Source organism: Mustela nivalis (genome assembly GCF_964662115.1).
Source record: "Mustela nivalis genome assembly, chromosome: 10".
Lineage (NCBI taxonomy): Eukaryota > Metazoa > Chordata > Mammalia > Carnivora > Mustelidae > Mustela > Mustela nivalis.
The window spans coordinates 418,888-433,910 of record NC_139029.1 but is presented as its reverse complement, the minus strand read 5'-3'; the positions used below and the strand labels follow the sequence as shown (position 1 = coordinate 433,910).

At 63.1% G+C, this 15,023-nt stretch overlaps 1 protein-coding gene and 1 long non-coding RNA gene across 3 annotated transcripts in view; one reads left to right on the top strand and one right to left on the bottom strand.

Moving 5' to 3' along the window:
- Positions 1–193: 193 nt before the first annotated feature.
- LOC309842291 lies at positions 194–8,653 on the bottom strand. The gene is made up of 3 exons (XR_014299596.1): positions 8,441–8,653; positions 1,401–1,580; positions 194–518 (listed from the first exon to the last, which is right to left on the bottom strand). It is a non-coding gene; the product is annotated as an uncharacterized lncRNA (long non-coding RNA).
- A 3,791-nt stretch (positions 8,654–12,444) lies between these two features.
- Positions 12,445–15,023, top strand: part of GNB1 (G protein subunit beta 1) — an 88,516-nt gene continuing 85,937 nt past the window's right edge. Inside the window, exon 1 of one of the 2 annotated variants that reach the window (XM_082686269.1) lies at positions 12,445–12,719. The gene's annotated coding sequence lies outside the window, so the exon portion shown is untranslated. Of the gene's footprint in view, positions 12,720–12,834; positions 12,947–15,023 lie in introns of those variants that run through there. The other variant, XM_082686270.1, reaches the window with a different exon arrangement.

Below are 15,023 nucleotides of genomic sequence, written 5' to 3'. Positions count from 1 at the left end.
GCGCCCTCCGATTCTCGTCTCGTAACCGTGCCCTGGAAACCTCCTTTTCGGTCCCACTTTTGTCAGAGAAGCAGAGACTCGCATCTCCCTTTCGCTCCGGCGGCGGTGGAGAGTGGGGCAGGGCGCCGACTGCGCAAGACTGGAGCCCCGGCGGGCCTTGGGTTGGCCTCCGACATGAAGGTCGAGGCCCCGGCTTCTGGGCTTGGCGTCTGGGGACACTGCCGGGCGACTGGTGACGGTGCCGGCCCCCAGGGGCTCGCAGCTGGGCTTGTGCCCCGCTCCTCCGAGGGGTCTGAGGCCCTTCTCTCCTTCAGTCTCTCCAGTCTCAGCTTGCACGTGACCACACCGAGGTCATTCTGTCCGCAGCCTCGTCAAGAGCCTGGGGCCTGGGGCTTCCGGGGGCTCCGCCGGTGAAGCTCCAGGCACGATCCCGGGTCCGGGGGTCCAGCCCCGCGTCCGGCGCCCTGCTTGGCGCGGAGTCTGACTCTGCCTCTGCCCCTCCTCCTTGCTTGTGCTTGCTCTCAAAGAAATAAGTAAAATCCTTAAAAGGAAAAAAAGAGAGAGGCGCGCCTCAGACCTTCGCAGTGGGGTTCCAGCGGGCCCAGCAGCAAGACTGGGGGAGAGGCCTGCAGGTGCATCCCGCACAAAGGGCAAACTGAGGCTCAGGGTGAACCCCCTTGCAGAGGGGGACGGCCCACCCTACCTCTCCGCTCAGCCCAGCCTAAAGCAGCCCCCAGAGCCTGTGGCGCAGGGCCAGGGCCAGGCAGCGGAGGTGGGGGGGGGCACCCAGGATCGCAGCCTCCGCAGTGCCCAGTCAGCGCTGACCCAAAGCTCCTCACCCTGCCCGCTCTTCAGTGGCTTCCTCCCCATAGCCTGTATCAGCCGTCTGGGCCCCAGAGTGCCCACCCAAGGTCTGGGCCCCATGGCCACCGGGGGCTGCCGAGGGGCAATGGGGCGGGAAAACAGGTCCTTAGAAGTTTGATCCAGGGGGCTGAGCCATCCCCTCCCCCACCCAGGGTGCCCCAGAGCAGGTCCGGGCATGAGCTTTGGGAGCATAGCACGGCCCAGCTGGTCCCAGACGGGCGTCACAGCGAGAGCCCCAGGGTCCCCGGCACCAGGCAGCCGCCCCATGTGCCTAGCCACACCTGCTGGTTTCCAAAACAGCCTGTACCTGCAGGCCCAGCCCTCCTCAGGAGAAGCAGCCCCAGGGCCTGTGGGTGCTCCTGGCTCCTCCCAGCACCCCTACTGCTTGGGGTCCCAGCGCACCCTTTCTTCCTCCACCTCCTCAGGCACCACGTCCTCCAGCCTCTGAGACCACCGCCCTTGCAGACCACCCTTGTCCTGGCAGATGCCCCCCTGCCGCCCCCCGCCCTGCCTCCGATTGCCCTTACCAGGCGTACCTTGCATCACCTCCCAGGTGGCAGGTGGGCTGGGCCTCAGGGACAGTATTCTTGACAAACAGCGCTCGGCCCCAGGGGTCCTCTCCAGAGGTGCGGCAGGCTGCGGAAAGGCCGTCACAGTCCCACAGCCCGCACCTGCCTGGCCAGAGTGTAAAATGCCCGCCTGACGCAGAGCAGGACCTAGTGGCCAAGAGCAAGTGGGGGCAGAAGAGTGTGGGGGCCTGGTGTTCCCTGCTGTTCCCATAGATATACCCCTATAGCTCCCTGAGCACCCACCTTCCCTTCAGGAGACCGTCTGGGGGTTCTGGCTGTTGGGGCAGCCCTTGGGCCCTAGTCAGGGGTCTGCGTCAGGGCTCCCGAGGCAGTCCCATTGTCCTGATGGGGCGGCCTCACATAGGGGCAGGAGAGCAGCTGGTCTGAGGGAGGACAGGCTGGGGCAGGCAGGAGGGGCCGGGTCCACTCCCTCGGGCCCCAAGGAGGGCAAGGGAAAGAGAGGGAGACCGGGGCGGGGGGCTGGGTCCTCCCTCTGCTGGTTGAACGGTGGGGCCCGCGGGGATTAGGTGCAGAGGGCCCTCTGGGAGCAAGCCCCCCCTCCACGTGTGCTGCCGGCAGCTCATTCATTCTGGGGCTGCTCAGGGTTCAGCCCTGGGGAAGGAAGGGTCTCTGCTCCCCCGACAGCCCAAACCACAAGAACCGGTAAATAAGAACGGTTGTCAAGAAGTGGAAGAGGGGGGCGCCTGGGTGGCTCAGTGGGTTAAGCTGCTGCCTTCGGCTCAGGTCATGATCCCAGGGTCCTGGGATCGAGTCCCATATCGGGCTCTCTGCTCAGCCGGGAGCCTGCTTCCCTCTCTCTCTCTCTGCCTGCCTCTCTGTCTACTTGTAATCTCTGTCTGTCAAATAAACAAATAAAAATCTTAAAAAAAAAAAAAAAAAAAAAAAAAAAAGAAGTGGAAGAGGGCGGGGGGGTGCCCTGGGGGCTTACAGAGGGGGAGGCGAGGTGACAGGAAGAGGTGACCTTCCCGCTCTCCTGAAGAGCCCCCAAACCTGGTCCTCAAGGCCTCCATGAAGCTGGCTTCCGGCTTGGTCCCTTCCCTGTCCTGCCTCCTGGCTGTGTTCACACATGTTTCTCCTCCACACCAGCTCTGGGACCCTGTGGCTCCTGCGTCCATTCCTGGGACACCCCCTGCCCGTGCTGTTCCCGGCTTCCCTGGCCACACCACCCTGTTGTCTGCAAAGTCCCTCCCGCTGTCTGGGCCTCTCTTCCTTCTCACCTCGCTCCCTCGGGGGGCGAGGGGACATTAGCAGCTCAGGGACATCCTCGGCTACACACTCTGCCCCACGCCCACGGCCTTTCCTGTTCACTACACACCCACTTCTCTCCCCAACATCAATAAGCATCTCAGACTAGAAAGATCCAAACCACAGCACACTCTCCCCCGTCCCACCAGACCACCCCTCCAGCTCACCCCCCGGCTGCTCAGACAGGCACCCTCTGTCACCCCTACTCCTTCCATGCCCTCATTCCTGACCCACCACAGCCTCCTCATTCCAGAATATGTGGCCCTGTCCAGCCTGTCCAGCCCGCTGTGCTACCCTCCACACAGCTCACCCTGCCCTGAGGCAGCCAGAGGGGGCCTACCTTGCTCCGGCCCCCCAGGGGCTCCCATCACCATAACAGGACTTGTCCCCCTCACTGCCACAGGCCCTAAGGAGCAAACCACTTCCGAACGTCAGAAAGTCTAAGACACCACCCACAACCTTCTCCTGAGTTCATCTTTTTTTAGGAAATAGCTGATAAATGCCAATGGCCTTTTATTTTCAGTGAAAGAAACATAGTTCCTCAAATTCCTATGGAATTGCAAGGGACTCAAAATAGCCAAAACAATCTTGAAAAAGAAGAACAGAGCTGAGAGTCAGAGGCTCACACTTCCCGATTTAAAACTTATACAAGGGGTGCCTGGGTGGCTCGGTCAGTAGAGCAGGCGGACTCTTTTTTTTTTTTTAATATTTTTATTTATTTATTTGACAGAGAAAGAGAGAGAGATCACAAGAAGGCAGAGAGGCGGCGGGGGGGTGGGGGAGCAGGCTCCCTGCTGAGCAGAGAGCCCGATGCGGGGCTCGATCCCAGGACCCTGGAATCATGACCTGAGCTGAAGGCAGTGGCTTTAACCCACTGAGCCACCCAGGTGCCCCAGCACGTGGACTCTTGATCTTGGAGTCACGACTTTGAGCCCCCTCTGGTGAAGAGATTACTTAACAATAAAAATAAAAATAAGGGACGCCTGGGTGGCTCAGTTGGTTGGGCAGCTGCCTTCGGCTCAGGTCATGATCCCTGCATCCTGGGATCGAGTCCCGCATCGGGCTCCTTGCTCAGCGGGGAGCCTGCTTCTGCCTCTGCCTCTGCCTCTGCCTGCCATTCTGTCTGCCTGTGCTCGCTCACTCTCTCTCCCTCTCTCTCTCTGATAAATAAATAAAATTAAAAAAAATAAAAATAAAAATAAAAATAAAATTTTTTTAAGTCTATGAAGTTACAGTGATTGAAACAATGTGATATTCCTAAGAACAGTCACACCGACCTGTGGATTACAGCGGGAGCAGAGAAGGAAACCCTCAGGGCAGCCAACTGATTCCCAACAAGAGTGCCAAGACCATTCAGCGGGGAGAGGACGGTGTTCAACCAATGGTGCTGGGCACGCTGGAAGTCAACATGCAAAAGAGTGAAGTTGGACCCCTACCTCACACCGCATGTGAAAATTAACTCCAAATGGATCAGAGACCTCAGTGTAAGAGTGAAAGCTGTAAAACTCTTAAGAGAATACACAGGAATAAATGGACTTAGATTTGGCAATGATTTCTTAGATATGTCACTGAAAACACAATAACCAAGAAACAAAAAAGGAAAAAGAGATAAAGTCGAGTTTATAAAAATTAAAACCTGTTGTGCATCGAATGACACTCTCAGCAGAGTGAAAAGACAGCTAACGGGACCAGAGAAAATATCTGCAAATCACATATCTGATAAAGGTCTAGTGTCCAGAATATATAAAGAGATCTTATAACTCAACAACAACAACAAAAAAAAAACAATTTCAAAGAAAGGCAAGAATCTGGAGTACATAGTCCTCCAAAGAAGATATGCACATGCCCAATGAGCACAGAAAGAGAGGGTCAGCACCGCCAGTCACTAGGAAAGTACAAATCAAACCACAAGGAGATACCACTTCACACGTGCTAGGATGGCTAGAATCGAGAGGCAGACAGTCACAGGTGTCGGCAAGGGTGTGGAGCATTTGGAACCCTTGCGCGTTGCTGGGTGGGAATGTAGCATAGGTCAGGGGCTGTGGGAAATAGTTTGGAGGTTCCTCAGGGTAGACCCAGAGCTGTGGATGACCCCACAGTTCCACACCTGGATAAATATATAAAACCACAGCGATTGAAAACAGGTGTTCAAACAAAAGCTTGTACAATAACAATCATAGCGGCTCTCATTGCAATGGCCAAAAGGTGGCAACAGCCCAAACGTGCGCCCGAGGAGGAGTGGTTGAGCGAAGCGCCGTGCGAGGGATTACTTGGCCGCAGACAGGACCGGGACACCGCCCACTGCTGTGAGGCCGCTGCCCCTTGGGAGAAGCCCGACACAAACGCCAGCCACAAAAGGTCTCGTGCTGCATGAATCTGCTCAGATTCATTCAAGTGCTCGGAACAGACAAATTCACGGAAACAAAAATCGGTAGTTGCCAGGGCCTGGGGGCACGGAATGGGAGGTGACTGCTCCATGGGCTCAGGCTTTCCTTCCGGGCCGATGAGGATGTTCTGGAAGGAGAGGCCGGGCACGTGCCCGAGAGTGTGGACGTCGTGAGTGACAATAGCTGTGCACTTTGAAAGGGTCTAAGTGGTAAACTTGATGTGATGTGTATATTACCTCGATTTATTTATTTTTTTTAAGATTTTTTTTATTTATTTATTTGACAGAGAGAGATCACAAGCAGGCAGAGAGGCAGGCAGAGAGAGAGGAGGAAGCAGGCTCCCTGCCGAGCAGAGAGCCCGATGTGGGACTCGATCCCAGGACCCTGAGATCATGATCCGAGCCGAAGGCAGCGGCTTAACCCACTGAGCCACCCAGGCGCCCCTATTACCTCGATTTAAAAGAGAAAACTGACATGGTAGAACCCTATGTGGGCGAGCGCCGAGGGGTCGCCCCTGCTGGCTGGAGGTCGGGGGGGAGGGGTGCCTTGTGGGTGGGAAGTTCTTCATGGAGACTCGATCTCCGAGCCGGGCTGGTGGGCTGGGAACTCTGGCGCCTGGGCCATGATGCCGAGTCCCTGCCCACTCATGGGACACGCGGTGTGGAGGGTCTTTCTGTCGGCGAGGACAGTCCTTCAACTCTTGCCAGAGAAGAGAACCATGGCAGTTGGGTCAACAACCAGGATACAGGCCCAGAGAAAGGGCCGTTCTCGCCTGGCGCCCCGGGGGCCAGGGTGTGCCCGTGTCAAAACCCAGGTGGCCTGGGCCGGCAGACGTGACCTGGCGGTCTGTGGATGGCGTGGCGCGTGACGTGGCCGGACTCAGTAGGGGATGCCGCGGCCGTGACCCGGCTCACAGTGTGGCCGCCGCTCGCCTCCACACCCCTTCCCCTCCCTGCCGCTGCTGGTCCTCACCCTGCCCTGCTTCCCCAGCTCCAGGCAAGGCCACCGGCGCCTGCCCGCCTGCCGGAAGTGGCTTTGAGGGGCATCTTCCTTTCAGAGGACCTGAGTCCAGGCTGCTGGGGTGCCCCTGGGTCCCTCTTTGGGCTGCCCCTTGCCCGGCTGGGACTGAGCCGGCAGCCCCGGGGGGCCGGAGCACCCACCGTCCTCCCGCCCACAGGGCCACCGGTGCGAGCTGTTTACGTGGCAGGTGCTGCTGGGGCTAAGTCCCAGGGCACTATCCCTGGGGAAATGAATCCCCAGAACAGCCAGGGAGCCTGTCCCCAAGGCAGGGCCCGGCAGCGGCAAGCCGGGGGAACTGGAGACCAGGAGAGATGTAGCACCTGCCCGGAGGCGGGGGGGGGGGGTTCACCCCACAGCGCCCTCCCCCCATCAGTCCCTGCAGAGAAAAGAAAGGGGAGGTGGCCTGGGCTTAGGCTGGGGCGTGGGCAGAAGCCTCGGTCGCCCTGCACGGGCTGCAGCCCGCCCAGCCAGCGCAGCCTGCCCGTGGTATATGTAACACTGGGGCTGTGTCCCCACTTCCTGGCCTCAGGGCCCACACCCCCAAGCATGCTCAGGCCCGTTGGCGGCACCTCAGGGCAGGAGGCTTGGTCTGGCCAGGGATAGGGTGTTTCCCAGAATCCCAAGGCCTGACTGAGGCAGCAGCTGCCCCCAGCCCTCACCCCACAGGTTCTGCCTCCCAGACCCCGTCCACTCTGGGCGCTGGGGCCTCTGCCCACTGTCCTCTTGCACCTGTTTATGGGTATGAGGGTCAGAGTGTGCCCCTCCCTGACCCCGGTCTCTCTCCGAGTTGACATCATGCTTGCTTGGTCCCTGGCTCCGTGTTCCCAGCCCTGGCCCAGGATGCCTGCCGCGTGGTTGGCAGCCACTCTCCAGGGCTGGGTGGGTGACCGCCCAGCTTTCTGCAGGCAGCTGGGGAAGGTCTGTTGGGAACAATCGTGGCCTCCTTGCCAAGGGAGCCTCCCAGCCCAGAACGGGAAATGGGGCTGGGCTGGGTGGAAGCACTGACTGCGCCATGGGACACCCTTGATGCCCCTGCCCCAGGAGACCCCCAGAGGCTGCCGTCAGGGGCAGAGCAGCCCGGCAAGCCAGTCTCTGCCTCCAGCATCCAATTTCAGGATGGAGCAGGCCAGAGGCTGGGGCAGACGGGCCTCAGCCAGGAGGAGCGGGGAACTGGGGCATCTGTGGGCCTTGAACCCAGCAACCCACAGAGGCTTCATTTTCTAAGTAGTTCAGCTGTTGCCTAAACTGCTTTTAGCCAAGAGGCAGGTAGGGACACCTGTGTCTTTCTCTGTCCAGAGCCCTCTTCTTCCTGGTGACAGCAGCTGCCTTTGCTCTGGGGGCTGTGTGTTGTCCCCAACAGGGGCACTGACCGTGGCCCCTCCATTCCCCGCCTCCAGAGTCACACAGGATCTGCAGGAGGGCCTTCAGAACCTCCTGCCCTGAGGTGCTGCCAACAGGCCTGAGCATGCTTGGGGGTGGGGGTGGTCCCTGAGGCCAGCAAGTGGGGACACAGACCCAGTGTTGTGTAAACCATAGGTAGGCCACACTGGCTGGGCAGCCCCTGCCTGACCCCGCCATCCATAGGGCACCGGAAGTCCCCGCCACGCAGCACCCCACAGAGGAAGGTGGGCTCTCTCGTTACAAGCATCTTGGGAGGGCAGCTAGAGCTGAGCACGGCTCCTTGGTCTCAACCCACTTGGGAGGGCTCGTTCTGGGAGTGGCGAGGCCACCAGGACACTCCCTTGGGTGTCTGCTCCCCGCTTGCCGCCCCCTTGGCACTTTCTGATTCTCCACTGTCTCCCCGGTCTTGGTAGCCCCCATGAGGGATGTCTGCTTTGTGACCAAAGGGAGGTGACGAGGAGGATCCTGGGCTTGGAGGTGAGGTCGTGAGAGGCATAGCGGGGGACTCAGGGACCAGGGACGGGCCTGGGAGGGAAAGAGGCTGCTTCTGCTGCATAGGGGAGGGTCCAAGGGTCCTTCACAGTCTGACACCAGCCAACGGAAATAGCCGACATCTTCCCCAAGGCCACAAGGCGCTGCGCCCCGTGCTCAGTCCTCAACCCTTTCCTGGGCCCCGAGGCTGCCCAGCCCTCCCACCCCCACACCTCAAAGCCTGCTCTGCCCCACCGACAGGCATCTTCCTCTGGGCCGTCCTGCTCTCCCCACATCCCTCCCAGCAGACCTGCCCCACATTAGGCTGGGCCTGGGCCTTCCTGGCCCCCCGTGGAGAAGGGCAAGGCGCGGGCGTCCTCACTATCCTGACCCTGTTCTGTCCCGTGGCCAGTCCCCGCCTCTGGCAGCCTGCAGAGCTAATCCGCGCTTCTTCTGGATTACCTGCATTCCGTGCTCTCTCTGTCCCTTCCCCACCCCAGTCCTGTCCTCTGGGGCCCGGGGGCGGGGGGGGGGGGCAGGGTCAGGCTCCGGTTCACGGACTAGAAGAAAGGCAGGAGGGCTACCCAGAGAAGGAACAGACCAAGCTTGGCTGGAAGGGAGCCTCCCCCACTGCCCTGAGACCCTTTCAAGCCGGGCTTGGAGCATGGCCCCCGGGCTTGGGTCCTGGTCACGTGCACAAATTGTTTGAATAATTCAGATTTAAAAAGACCTACTTTCCGGTCACACCATTTCCTGCTAAAGAGCAGATGGGGGGAGCGTCTGAATAATGCATTCGCACACCCTAGGTTTTCAGCTGAGGCTGGGCACCGGGCCAGCCTCCTGCTTTCAGCCCCAGGCCTTGCTCAGCCCTGCGCCACCTGGCTGGCCCTGCCTCTGGCGGGGTACCACTGACAGGGTGTGGCCTTGGACTCGGGACTTCAGGCCGGTCTCTAAGCCACTTATCTAGAGAAGGAGGGAGTGTCTCCAGGAAATCAGGAGGTCGGCTGGGTACAAATTCTCCACGCCGCGGCAGCAGGTCCTCCATGGGCTTTGATTTCTGCCCCACTGAGGAGGGGGCTGGGCGGCAGATGGGGGCCAGAACTGCAGGAGGCCTGGGCAAGATGGGGGGAGGGGAAGGGAGGGAGGGCAGGCTCCCCAGAAGGCCCTTCATACCCTTGAGGCCCAAAAGTCTCTGGCCTGGGCATGTGTCCTTAGGGCTAGAGGGCCCTGCTACTTAGGGACTGGCCTTGGAGAGGCGAAGAAGAACCCTAGGCCCCTGTGGCTTCCGCGCACTGAAGGGAGAGGAAGGCCCAGTCCGCACTGGAGATCTGGAAACAAGGACTAGGGCTCTCTACTTCTTTCCGCCTGCCTTCCCCCCGACTTTGCCCTCACACAGCCATAAACATGTAAAGGAGGATTTCAGGCCTGGGCCACAGACCTGCAGATTAGCCGGGGGCTCCCTGTCTACACCCAGAACCTCCGATGGCTGGTGCAGACTCTGGCCTGGCATTCTCGCGTGTGGCCTTGCTCTGTGGCCTTGGTGGAACTAGGGATGGGCCCCATCAGGCCTGCAGGGGGAACAGATGAGCCCCTGGGCTGGCCCTGTCAGCACCCCCGCTGCCCAGTCAGGCCAGGCCGGTGGAGGATGGGTTCTGAGGATCCACAGGTTTCTTCCCATCCCCGCAGGAGTGCAGGGGTCTCCGCAGAGACCATCACCCCCATTTCTTTCTGCTCTGCGGCTGCCCCGCCCCGCCCCGCTCCCCCTTCCTCCTCCTCCTCCACCATCTCATGTTCCGCTTCTCCCTTCTCATTTCCACATTTCTTTCTTTCTTTTTTTAAGATTATTTATTTATTTATTTGACAGACAGAGATCAGAAGTAGGCAGAGAGGCAGGCAGAGAAAGAGTGGTGGGGAGCAGGCTCCCCACTGAGCAGAGAGCCCGATGCGGGGCTCAATGCCAGGACCCTGGGACCATGACCTGAGCCGAAGGCAGAGGCTTCACCCACTGAGCCACCCAGGTGCCCAGAATTTCCACATTTCTTTTTTTTTTTTTTTTTAATTTATTTGACAAAGAGAGATCACGAGTAGGCAGAGAGGCAGGCAGAGAGAGAGAGAGGAGGAAGCAGGCTCCTGCTGAGCAGAGAGCCCGATGTGGGACTCGATCCCAGGACCCTGAGATCATGACCCGAGCCGAAGGCAGAGGCTTCACCCACTGAGCCACCCAGGCGCCCGAATTTCCACATTTCTAAGTCCTGGGCCTCGGTAGGCACTGAAGGCTGGTATCTGGCCTGCTGGTTTCAGAGGTACGTCGCTGACCCTGAGTCTGGACCCTCGGGTCCATTGTTTCTGGGACCCACCTGCCAGTGCTCAGAATACTCGTCTTTCCAACACCACATCAGCCACCCCTCCTCTGGAGCACTGGGGAGCACCCCAGCGCCGCCAGCCTTGTTCTGGACACAGCCATTCGATTCCAATACTCCCCACTGTCCTGCCCCTCTGGCTGTCGTGCCAAGCCTTGTCCCTCTCATTCAGCCCACAGAGCATCACTCCGACCTCTTTCCCCCATCCCATGGACCTTCCCTGAGGACCTGCTATGTGCCTCGTGCCCTGCTTAGTGGGTGGAGCAGCAGGCAAGGGAGGCAAAGCACCATCTTCATCCGGGGAGATGGGCAAGGAGCGAAGCCGCCCAGAGACAAAACCAGGTGAGTTCTGGGAATGACAGCTAAAGAGGAATGTGGCCAAAAAGGCACTGGGGAAGGATGAAGGTGCTGGGCCTGGGAGACCTCTCTGTGGAGGAGACTGGAGGTGGTGGGGGAGGAGCTCCTGGGTACATGGAGCCACAGGGGCAGTGTGGATGTGGTGACCGGTGTGTCTAAGGAGCAGAGAGGAGCCAGAGCTCTGACCAGCAAGTTGCACAGAGGAACCTGGAAGCTGCAAGAAGGACGATGGGAACTTGTGGTGTCCTTGGTGGGGTGAGGCTGTGGTGGCCCAGTGGGGGTCAGAGCCCATGTGGGGTGAAGAGTTTGGGGTGGTAGTCATCATGGGAGACTGGTTACATGGTGGGGGGGAGACTCTGTGTGTGTGTGCATGCGCGCACGCGTATGTGTGTCTGTTTGCATGTGTGTGTGCGCGCGCACGCGTATATGTGTCTGTTTGCACACATCCATTTCCCGGCTCCATCTGCTGAAGCAACGGCATTCCAGTAGCAGTGAGCACTCCCAGAGCCCTGATTCTGGCTTCTAAACACCATTCCCCATTAAAAGGAACCAGGACCCCTTGCAGAAATGGCTGAGTTCAGGGCAGCGCAGGGAGAGTATTAAGTTGAGCCCGGTGCATCTGGTACCCGGAACTGAGGCAGGGCTCCGGGAATGATGGGGACACGCTTGCATGCTGGTAGGAAGATCCCATAGAGTGGGAGGGGGAGGGACTGGGTGCCCTCTTCCCTGGGTGGAAAGGCATGGGCTCCAGGCCTGAAGGGTACACACAGGCCTGGAGGAAAAGGTGCCTGGATCTGGCTTGGGATGATTAGGGTCAGGGAGGGGCTGTAGGATCCAAAGAGAGGCAGCCTGTGGGTGATTAGTTGTTGGAACTGGGGGGCCAGGAGAAAGACAGAGGTGGGGTCTGGAACTCTTCCACTGACATTTCTGGGGCTGCACATGTATGACCCATGTTCACCTCTTTCTGCTCCCTGGTGAGGAGCTTCAATTCTCAGCAGCCTTCCAGAGGTTGACATCTGTCTCCCTCCTGACACTCTTTTCCGTGCTCACACCTCCATGTTCAGGCGGCCATTCCCAACAGGAGCGCCTTAGACTTGACCTCTGGAGACCACACACTGCCCGCACCTGCCCAAGCTCACAGGAGCCCCACGGCCCTCTCTGAGACTGGCCCTGTTCCCCCGACCCTCGGTTGGCGGGGATCCACTCCCGGGCCGGCAGAAGCTGGGCTTCCCTGGAGGTCGACCCCGTCCCGCGGGGGCCACTTTGGGATCCAGTCAGCTTGTTGGCACCCCCAGGCCTGGCGGACTGCCTGGGCTGGGTGCGTGCGCATGCAGGTAGCCGTGCAGAATGCAGGTGCAGGTGCTGAATGCAGGTGCAGGATGGGGTACTCGGGCTGTGCGCGCCATGTAGGGCGGCATGCTAGAATGGGGCCCGGAGAGTCCCAGCTGGGGTCCTGCGGCCTCCACCCACGTCCCCTTGGCCGGGAAGCCGAGCGGGTCCGCAGCAAGGAGCCCCCCACCCCGCTACTGCAGGGGCGCCGCGCGAAGCCCTTGGGGCACCCGCGAGGGACGCCTCAGGCCGGAGGGGTGTCCCGCAAGCCGCTTCCCCTAGGGCGGGCGCGGGCCCTTTAAGCGGCTCGCGCACGCTCCGGGGGGCCGAGCGGGGAGGGAGCGCGCGGACGTGCGCGCGCCGGGGCCGCGGCCGGGCCGTGCGTGCGCGCGCGGCGTGCGCGGTGACGCGGCGTGGGGTTTCCCGAGGCTGCGGGCAGGGGCCGCCGCGCCCATCCCGATGGCTGGAGGCGTCTGAGGGGCGGACGGAGGCGGCGGCGGAGCGGGAGCGGGAGCGGGAGCGGGAGCGGGCGCGGGCGCGGGAGTGGAGCAGCCGCCGCGGGACCGGACCGAGCCTCGCCGGCGCACCTGCCCGCAGCGCCCGCGGAGCGGCCCGAGCGCGACCACCTCCAGAGCGGCGGCCGAAGCGGCTGAGGCGGCGGGGCGCGGGCGAGACCGGCGGGACGAGGCGCCGAGGTGAGCGCGGCGGCCCCTGCCCCTGCCCCTGCCCGGCGCCCCGGGCCCGGCCCCTCCCCCGCAGTCGCCCGCCGGAGCCGCCCCGCCCCCACCCTCCCCGCCCCCACCCCGCCGCCGGGCCGCGCGTCTTCCTGCCCCGCCCGGGTGGGGTCGCGGGCCGGGAGCGGGCGGGGACCGTGCGGGCCGCGGCTGGGGTCCGGGCCCGGGTCGGCGCTCGGGTGTCCCAGGTCCGGGGCTCGGGGTCTGCGGCCGGGATCGGGGTCCGGAGCCCGGGGGCAGGGGTCGGAGGGGCCGGGGTCTGGGCGCGGGGGCTCTGGGATCCCGGCTCCAGGTCCGGGGCCCGGCGTCCCGCGTCGGGGCGGGGGTCGGGTCCGCGGCGCGGGGGCCGGGCCCGGGGCCCGGGTCGGGGTCCGCGGTGCGCGGTGCACGTCCGGCCCGCCCTGCCTGCGCGGGGGCCGGGTGCGGGGCCGGGGTCTCGGGCCGGGGTCTCGGGCCGGCGGCGAGAACAAAGGGAGCGGCGGGCGGAGGGGCTCGTCCTTCGCCCCCGGGCGCTGTGTCCCGGCGCCCCTTTTCCGGGGCCTCGGAAGTTGGCGCGGCGGAGCAGGAAGCCGAGGCGCGGCCGGGCGCCGCCGAGGCCGCCACACACAAAGGGCTGAGCCCGGACGGCCGAGCGCGGCGGGCCCCGGGGCGCTCCGAGCGCGAGGTGGGAGGCAGCGCCGCCGCGAGCCCGCCGTCCTGGGCCCCTCGCCGGGCGCGGCGCGCGCGGGGCGGGCCGGGGGCCGGGGGTGCGCGCGGCGGGGCGGGCCGGGGTCCCCGCGCCCCCCGCCCCCGCGCCGAATGAATGGCTCGGGCCGGGCGCCGCTACAAGATGGCGCGTCGCCGCCGCTGCCATTGTCAGCCGCCGCGCGCGCCCGGCCTCCCGCGCCCCGGTGGGGTTGGGGGCCCGCTAGCCTCGTGCGGCGGGCGGGGGGCGCGGGGACCCCGGGTGCGAGCGCCCCGTCGCCCTGCGAGCCCTGCGCCCGCGGCGGGTGGGGGAGGGGCGCGGGCCCGGAGATCGCGCCGGGGGGCGGCCGAGCCCTCGCCCTTTCCGCGCCCCCCCGTGTTGTCCTTGCGGATCGTTTGCGCTTCCGAACGTGGTGACACCGCCTCCAGCGCCGCGGATCGCCCCGCTGCGCGCCGAAGTGCTGGTGTCCGCCGGCTCCGCCCGCTGCACCGAGGCGCCGGGCCGGGACCGAGAGCCGCGCTGGAGGCCCGCGGCCCCGCGGGACGGTGTGTCGGGGCGGCGGCCCCGGGAACCCCGCTGGCGTGTGGGTGCCGCGGGCCTGGGCAGACCCCTGCGCCGCCGTGCCCGCGGGGGTCTCCGTGTGTGGCCTCTGGGCGTCCGAGCGCTCGGCTCGCGGGCCGGCCGGGCCGCTGCTCCGGAGACGGCGGGCCCGAGCGCGGCTTCGGGGACACACGGAAGCCCCGCTCTGTGCGAGTCGCTTTCCGCTCTGGGTCGGGGGCGGTGCCCCGAGAGTTCCGAGGAGTGAGTTTCCAGGGATCGTTCAGTGTCGACGTCGCAGCTTTGGCATTTGGGGGCGGCGGGTTCTTTCTTTGAAAGTAAGGCTTTCGTTTGAGTTCTCTCGGCTCGGGAGGCTCTGCTCCGGCCCCTCCGAAGGCCTCGCCGCAGCAAGAACGTGGACGGGCAGTTCCTTTTTTGCCTCCTTGCTAATGCCGGGCGTGTGGGTGGGGACAGCGTTGGTGCCACCAACACGCGAGCGGGTCTGAGGTCCGCGCCCCAGCGCGGCTGGGTGCGAGCTTCCTCACCGCGGGAGCTGGCCGGAAATGGAGGGCGCTGGGTGGTGGGCTCCAGGCCGCCCTGCCGGACCCGGAGGGCTGAGGGGTGCGACCTCCGGCTGCCGGGCGGCGGGGACGGCAGGGCCCCTCTCTGCCCAGGTAGACGTGCCGGCTTGCTTCCTGCTCCTGCTCCGGCGCGCTCGGCCTGCCCGGTGCTCCACGCTGGGCTTACAAGGGGGAATTTGGGAAAGCAGAGTTAAGTTTCGTGGTTGTGCGTGTGACTGATGCCCATTTCTTTCTGCGGGGGCGCGGGGGGCGGGACGACCCGTGTTGGGGCTACGTTTCATCTTCTGTCGGGGGGACTCGAGAGTATGCCTGGGAGGGAAACTGTTCGGCCACGCAGTTTGGATTCGGAATGGATAATCCCTTCAGGGAACGCGCACTGGACAGAAACTTCCTCTGCTGTGACCCTGGACTTCTCCAGGGGGCTGCGTGGACAGCGCCACGGAAGCACTCACCGCTGAGCTC